This window comes from Arachis duranensis, chromosome 3 (assembly GCF_000817695.3).
Source record: "Arachis duranensis cultivar V14167 chromosome 3, aradu.V14167.gnm2.J7QH, whole genome shotgun sequence".
Lineage (NCBI taxonomy): Eukaryota > Viridiplantae > Streptophyta > Magnoliopsida > Fabales > Fabaceae > Arachis > Arachis duranensis.
The window spans coordinates 80779439-80787161 of record NC_029774.3 but is presented as its reverse complement, the minus strand read 5'-3'; the positions used below and the strand labels follow the sequence as shown (position 1 = coordinate 80787161).

The 7723-nt window shown below is 37.1% G+C and overlaps 1 non-coding gene across 1 annotated transcript; it reads left to right on the top strand.

The window, feature by feature from the left end:
- Positions 1–7053: 7053 nt before the first annotated feature.
- Positions 7054–7157, top strand: LOC127745902 (small nucleolar RNA R71). Its single transcript, XR_008007525.1, has one exon. It is a non-coding gene; the product is annotated as a small nucleolar RNA R71 (small nucleolar RNA).
- Positions 7158–7723: the final 566 nt, after the last annotated feature.

The following is a 7723-nucleotide window of genomic DNA, read 5'->3' as shown; positions in this document are numbered from 1 at the left end:
GTTTGATTTGGAAATGCATTTGGTATAATCAGTGACCACACTTCATCTCTTCCCATGAGCAATTAAATCAAGGAATTGGGCAATTGTTCAAGCTTAGAGAGATTGGATTGCCAAGGAACTGGGATCCAATCACTTAAGATTGCCAAGGAGATCAATGAATGCATTGATTGAGGAAGAGATGAGAATGAACTTGATCCGGAGAATGCAACATCTTCTGAACCCAATGATTTCCCCATTTCTTATCTTACCCATTCTCTTTACATTCTGCCATTTAATTTCATGCTCATTACCCCAAATCCCCATTTAAGATTCTGCACTTTAATTTCTGTTATTTACTTTCCAGTCATTTACATTTCTACATCTCAATCTAAATTCTGTTTAGCTCAACTAGCACATTCTTCTAACTAAAGTTGCTTGACCAATCAATCCTTGTGGGATTCGACCTCACTCTATTGTGAGTTTTACTTGACGACAATTCGGTATACTTGCCGAAGGGAAATTTGTTGAGAGACAAGTTTTCATGCATCAGTAACCAGCTTATCCCAAGAGTTCAGGCTATCTTTAGGTTGAGAGTCCAACCATACTCTAGCTCTGTCTCTTACAGCAAAAGGGAAAAGCATAAGCCTGTAGACCTCAGGATCAACCCCATTGGTCTTAACAGTATCACAGATCTGCAAGAATTTAGTTAAGAATTGAAAAGGATCTTCTGATGGAAGTCATGAAACTTGCAGTTCTGTTGCATCAGAGAAACTAACTGAGGCTTTAGCTTAAAGTTGTTTGCTCCAATGGCAGGGATTGAGATGCTTCTTCCATGTAAGTTGGAATTTGGTGCAGTAAAGTCACCAAGCATCTTCCTTGCATTGTTGTTGTTGGGTTTGGCTGCCATATCCTTTTCCTGTTCAAAAATTTTAGTTAGGTCCTCTTCAGAGTACTGTGCTTTAGCTGCTCTTAGCTTCCTCTTCAAGGTTCTTTCAGGTTCAGGATCAGCTTCAACAAGAATGCCTTTTTCCTTGTTCCTGCTCATACAAAAGAGAAGAAAATAAAGAAAGAACAGGAATCCTCTATGTCACAGTATAGAGATTCCTTTATGTGAGTAGAAAAAGAGGAGAATAAGAATAAAGAAGAGAAAAATTTGAACACAGAAGAGAAGAGAGGGTTCGAATTTTTAAGATGAAGAGAAGTATTAGTAAATGAATAAATAAATAGAAAGATATGAGAGGAAGAAATTTTCGAAAATTGTTTTGAAAAATGGTTAGTGATTTTCGAAAATTAAGAGAAGACATAAAATTAAAATTAAAATTTGAAACAATTAGCTAATTAAAAGAATTTTGAAAAAGGGTGAGGAATTTTCGAAAATTAGAAAGAGAAAAGTAGTTAGGTGGTTTTGAAAAAGATAAGAAACAAATAAAAAGTTAATTAGTTAGTTAAAAAAGATTTGAAAATCAATTTTGAAAAGATAAGAAGTTAGAAAAGATTTTGAAATTGAATTTGAAAAGGATATGATTTAAAAAACATATTTTGAAAAGATATGATTGAAAAAGATATTTCGGAAAAGATTTGATTTTTAAAATTAAAATTTGATTATTTGACTAACAAGAAACTAAAAGATATGATTCTAGAATTTAAAGATTGAACCTTTCTTAACAGGAAAGTAACAAACTTCAAATTTTTGAATCAATCACATTAGTTGTTAGTAAAGTTTTCGAAAATCATGAAATAAAGATAAGAAAAATATTTTGAAAACAGTTTTTAGATTTTTCAAAAATAAAGAAAAAAATGAAAAAGATTTGATTTTGAAAAGATAAATTTTTGAAATTGAAATCTTGACTTGACTAACAAGAAACAACTTATTTTAAAAATTTTTGACTAAGTCAACCCAAAGATTTCGAAATTTTATGAGAGAAATAAGCAAAAGATATATTTTTTATTTTTGAATTTTTAATGAGGAGAGAGAAAAACACAAATATGACCCAAAACATGAAAATTATGGATCAAAACACATGATGCATGCAAGAACACTATGAATGTCAAGATGAACACCAAGAACCCTTTGAAGATCAAGATGAACATCAAGACTTATTTTTGAAAAATTTTCACGAAAAGAAAAAAAACATGCAAGACACCAAACCTAGAAATTTTTCATGCTTAGACACTATGAATGCAAAAATACATATGAAAAACAACAAAAAACACAAAACAAGAAAATATGAAGATCAAACAAGAAGACTTGTCAAGAACAACTTGAAGATCATGAAGAACACATGCATGAATTTTCGAAAAATGCAAAAGTTTTTAAAACATACAATTGACAGCAAACTTAAAAATTGACTCAAGATTCAAACAAGAAACACAAAATATTTTTGGTTTTTATGATTTTATTAATTTTTTTTGGATTTTTTGAAAATTATTTTTTGAAAAGCAAAAACAAAGAAAAAAAATTTGAAAGATTTTTGAAAACTTTTTGAAAAGAAAATTACCTAATCTGAGCAACAAGATGAACCGTCAGTTGTCCAAACTCGAACAATATCCCCGGCAACGACGCCAAAAACTTGGTGCACGAAATTGTGATCATCAACAATGGCGCCAATAGACTTTGAGCTCTCAAACGTGTATCACACTTTGTCACAACTTCGCACAACTAACCAGCAAGTGCATTGGGTCGTCCAAGTAATACCTTACGTGAGTAAGGGTCGATCCCACGGAGATTGTTGGTATGAAGCAAGCTATAGTCATCTTGTAAATCTCAGTTAGGCGGATTCAAATGGTTATAATGGTTTTTGAAAATAAGGATAAATAAACAGAAAATAAAGGTACAGATACTTATGTAATTCATTGGTGGAAATTTCAGATAAGTGTATGGAGATGCTTTGTCCCTTCTGAATCTCTGCTTTCCTACTGCCTTCCTCTAATCATTCTTATACCTTTCCATGGCAAGCTGTATGTTGGCTTTCACTGTTGTCAATGGCTACCTCCCGTCCTCTCAGTGAAAATGGTCCAAATGCTCTGTCACAGCACGGCTAATCATCTGTCGGTTCTCGATCATGTCAGAATAGAATCCAGTGATTCTTTTGCGTCTGTTACTACGCCCAACACTCGTGAGTTTGAAGCTCGTCGCAGTAATTCAATCCCTGAATCCTACTCAGAATACCACAGACAAGGTTTAGACTTTCCGGATTCTCAAGAATGCTGCCAATGGATTCTAGCTTATACCACGAAGACTCTGATTAAGGAATCCAAGAGATACTCATTCAATCGACAGTAGAACGGAGGTGGTTGTCAGGCACACGTTCATAGATTGAGAATGGTGATGAGTGTCATGGATCATCACATTCACCAGGTTGAAGTGCGAATGAATATCTTAGAACAAGAATAAGTATGAATTGCATAGAAAATAGTAATAATTACATTAATACTCGAGGTATAGTAGAGCTCCACACCTTAATCTATGGTGTGTAGAAATTCCACCGTTGAAAATACATAAGTGATAATGGTGTTCATTGGCTTCGGCCCTAGAGAGGGAACCGGAATAACCAAGACAAAATAATCTCAGCCACACTAGTACAATAGTAAAAAGTTCTATTTATACTAAACTAGTTACTAAGGTTTACAGAAATAAGTCTTAGTGCAGAAATCCACTTCCGGGGCCCACTTTGGTGTGTGCTTTGGCTGAGCTTGAGCTTTACACATGCAGAGGCTTTTCTTGGGGTTAAACGCCAAGTTGTAACGAGTTTTTGGCGTTTAACTCTGGTTTGTGACGTGTTTCTGGTGTTTTACTCTAGAATGCAGCATGGAACTGGCGTTGAACGCCATTTTGCGTCGTCTAAACTCAAATAAAGTATGGACTATTATATATTGCTGGAAAGCCCTGGATATCTACTTTCCAACGCAGTTTGGAGCGCTCCATTTGGAGTTTTGTAGCTCCCGAAAATCCATCTCGAGTGTAGGGAGGTTAGAATCCAACAACATCAGTAGTCCTTTGTCAGCCTCCTATCAGATTTTTGCTCAGATCCCTCAATTTCAGCCAGAAAATACCTGAAATCACAGAAAAATAGACAAACTCATAGTAAAGTCCAGAAATGTGAATTTTTCATAAAAAATAATAAAAACATCCCTAAAAGTAGCTAGATCCTACTAAAAACTACCTAAAAACAATGCCAAAAAACGTATAAATTATCCGCTCATCAATGATCTTCCTTTGAGATAAGTTGGTTATCTTATCTTATCTTTTGGGGAGGAGATTGGTGCACGGATTTTGTGATCATCAACAATGGCTCCAATGACTTGGTAGCTCTCACACGTGAAATACACTTAGTCACAACTCCGCACAACTAACCAGCAAGTGCACTGGGTCGTCCAAGTAATACCTTACGTGAGTAAGGGTCGATCCCATGGAGATTATTGGTATGAAGCAAGCTACGGTCATCTTGTAAATCTCAGTCAGGCAGATAATAATTGGTTACGGGAAATATAAAGAGATACTTGCTTAAATAATAAAGGATAGAAATACTTATGTAATCCAATGGTGGGAATTTCAGATAGGTGCATGGAGATGCTGTGTTCCTTCCGAATCTCTACTTTCTTATTACATTCATCCAATCCTTCTTACTCCTTTCCATGGCAAGCTATATGTAGGGCATCACCGTTGTCAATGGCTACATCCCATCCTCTCAGTGAAAATGGTCCAAATGCTCTGTCAGCACAGCTAATCATCTGTCGGTTCTCAATCAGGTTGGAATAGAATCCCGTGATTCTTTTGCGTCTGTCACTAACGCCCAGCCTTCAGGAGTTTGAAGCTCGTCACAGTCATTCAATCCCAGAATCCTACTCAGAATACCACAGACAAGGTTAGACTTTCCAGATTCCCATGAATGCCGCTATCAATTCTAGCTTATACCACGAAGATTCTGATTAAGGAATCCAAGAGATATGCGCCCGGTCTAAGGTAGAACAAAAGTGGTTGTCAGTCACGCGTTCATAGGTGAGAATGATGATGAGTGTCACGGATCATCACATTCATCAAGTTGAAGTGCAACAAATATCTTAGAACAGGAATAAATCTAATTGGATAGAAAATAATAGTAATTTCATTAAAACTTGAGGTACATTAGAGCTCCACACCCTTAATCTATGGTGTGTAGAAACTCCACCGTAGAAAATACATAAGTGAAAGAGGTTCAGACATGGCCGAATGGCCAGCCCCCATGAAGGTCTAAGGACTAGGCATCCAGAGATGTCTAATAACTAAGTAAACTATCCTATTTATACTAGACTAGCTACTAGGGTTTACAGGAGTAAGTAATTGATGCATAAATCCACTTCCAGGGCCCACTTGGTGTGTGCTTGGGCTGAGTTTGATCTATCCACGAGCTGAGGCTTCTTTTGGTGTTGAAAGCCAAGTTGTAACGTGTTTTGGGCGTTCAACTCTGGTTCGTGACATGTTTCTGGCGTTTGACTCCAGACAGCAACATGGAACTGGCGTTGAGCGCCAGTTTACGTCATCTAATCACGAATAAAGTATGAACTATTATATATTGTTGGAAAGCTCTGGATGTCTACTTTCCAACGCCGTTAAGGGCGCGCCATTTGGAGTTCTGTAGCTCCAGAAAATTCATTTTGAGTGCAGGAAGATCAGAATCCAACAGCATCAGCAGTCCTTTGTCAGCCTTTTCTCAGAGTTTTGCTCAGGTCCCTCAATTTCAGCCAGAAAATATCTGAAATCACAAAAAAACACACAAACTCATAGTAAAGTCTAGAAATGTTAATTTATCATAAAAACTAATGAAAATATCCCTAAAAGTAACTAGATCATACTAAAAGCTACCTAAAAACTCCCTAGTTTCTCCATTACAAAGAGTGGCATAAGATTTATCCCTGACCCCAGATCACACAGAGCTTTGTTAAAGGTCATGGTGCCTATGGTACAGGGTTTTAAGAATTTACCAGGATCTTGTCTCTTTTAAGGTAAAGTTTTCTGAACCCATGTATCTAGTTCACTAATGAGCAAGGGAGGTTCACCTTCCCAAGTCTCATTACCAAACAACTTGGCATTCAGCTTCATGATAGCTCCTAGATATTGAGCAACTTGCTCTCCAGTTATATCTTCATCCTCTTCAGAGGAAGAATAATCTTCAGAGCTCATGAATGGCAGAAGGAGATTTAATGGAATCTCTATGGTCTCTATATGAGCCTCAGATTCCTTCAGGTCCTCAATAGGGAACTCCTTCTTGTTTGAGAGGCGTCCCAGGAGGTCTTCCTCACTAGGATTTTTGTCCTTCTCCTCCCTTGTGCATTCGGCCATATTGATTACATCAATGACCTTGCACTCTCCTTTTGGATTCTCTTCTGTATTGCTTGGGAGAATGCTGGGAGGAGTTTCAATGACTTTCTTACTCAGCTGGCCCACTTGTGCCTCCAAATTTTTTATGGAGGACCTTGTTTCACTCATAAAACTTAAAGTGGCCTTAGACAGATCAGAGACTAAATTTGCTAAATTAGAGTGGCTCTGCTCAGAATTCTCTGTCTGTTGCTGAGAAGATGATGGAAAAGGCTTGTTATTGTTTAGCATGTTTCTTATTAAAGCCTTGTTCAGGCTTTTGTTGATTCTTCCATGAGAAATTCGGATGATTTCTCCATGATGAATTATATGTGTTTCCATAAGGTTCACCCATGTAGTTAACCTCTGCCATTGCAAGGTTTTCAGGATCATAAGCTTCTTCAGAAGCTGTCTCTTTAGTACTGTTGGATGCATTTTGCCATCAATTCAGACTTTGAGAGATCATGTTGACTTTCTGAGTCAGCACTTTGTTCTGAGCCAATATGGCATTCAGAGCATCAATTTCAAGAACTCCCTTCCTCTGAGGCGTCCCACTATTCACGGAATTCCTCTCAGAAGTGTACATGAATTGGTTATTTGCAACCATGTCAATAAGTTCTTGAGCTTCTGCAGGCATTTTCTTTAGGTGAATGGATCCACCTGCAGAATGGTCCAATGACATCTTGGAAAACTCAGATAGACCATAATAGAATATATCTAATATGGTCCATTCTGAAAACATGTCAGAATGACACTTTTTGGTCATCTGCTTGTATCTTTCCCAAGCTTCATAGAGGGATTTACCATCTTTTTGTTTGAAGGTCTGAACATCAACTCTAAGCTTGCTCAGCTTTTGAGGAGGAAAGAATTTATCTAAGAAGGCCGTGACCAGCTTATCCCAAGAGTCAAGGCTATCTTTAGGTTGTGAGTCCAACCATATTCTAGCTCTGTCTCTTACAGCAAAAGGGAAAAGCATGAGCCTGTAGACTTCAGGATATACTCCATTCGTCTTTACAGTCTCACAAATCTGCAAGAACTCAGTTAAAAACTGGTAAGGATCTTCAGATGCAACTAATTGAGGTTTCAGCTCAAAATTGTTTGCTCCAATGGTCGGAATGGAGATGCTTCTTCCATAAAATTTTGACGTTGGTTTAGTGAAATCACCTAGCATTCTCCTTGCATTATTGTTGTTGGGTTCGGCTGCCATCTTCTTCTCTTGTTCGAAAATTTTAGAAAGGTTGTCTCTGGATTGTTGTAATTTAGCTTCTCTTTGTTTCCTCTTCAGAGTCCTTTCAGGTTCTGGATCAGCTTCAACAAGAATGCCTTTTTCCTTGTTCCTGCTCATATAGGGAAGTTAGTAAATAAATAAATAAATAGAAGAAGAGAGGAGAGGGAGAATTCGAAAATAAT